Genomic DNA, 424 nt, shown 5'->3' on the forward strand with positions numbered 1-424 from the left:
GCTGTAGCAACTCCAACAACACGCCCAACAGCAGCAGCGGAAGAAACAGCGGCAGCTGCAGCAGCAGCAGCAACACCAGCAGCGACTCCAGCAGCAGTCGCAGCAGCAGCCTCCACGGCAGCATCGGCATAGGCAAGACACAGCAGCAGCAGCAGCAGCAGCAGCAGCAACAACAACAAAAGCAAGCAGCAGCGGCAGCAAAAGCAAGCAGCAGCAGCAGCAAAAGCAAGCAGCAGCAGCAGCAGCAGCACCACGTGGAGAAGATGCATGCGCCTAACAGCTTCTCTCTGGGCCACTCTTTGCTGCAGAATTTTCACTACCGGCTGAAGCTGAACTTGCTGCCAGCAGAAGACGCGGAGCTCGCCCGCAGAGTGCAGCAGCAGCTGCTGCAGCAGCTGCAGCAGCAGCAGCAGCTACTGGAGCA

The sequence above is a fragment of the Eimeria tenella genome, genomic scaffold (genome assembly GCF_000499545.2).
Source record: "Eimeria tenella Houghton genomic scaffold, Eth_scaff2070, whole genome shotgun sequence".
NCBI classification, from domain to species: Eukaryota; Apicomplexa; class Conoidasida; order Eucoccidiorida; family Eimeriidae; genus Eimeria; species Eimeria tenella.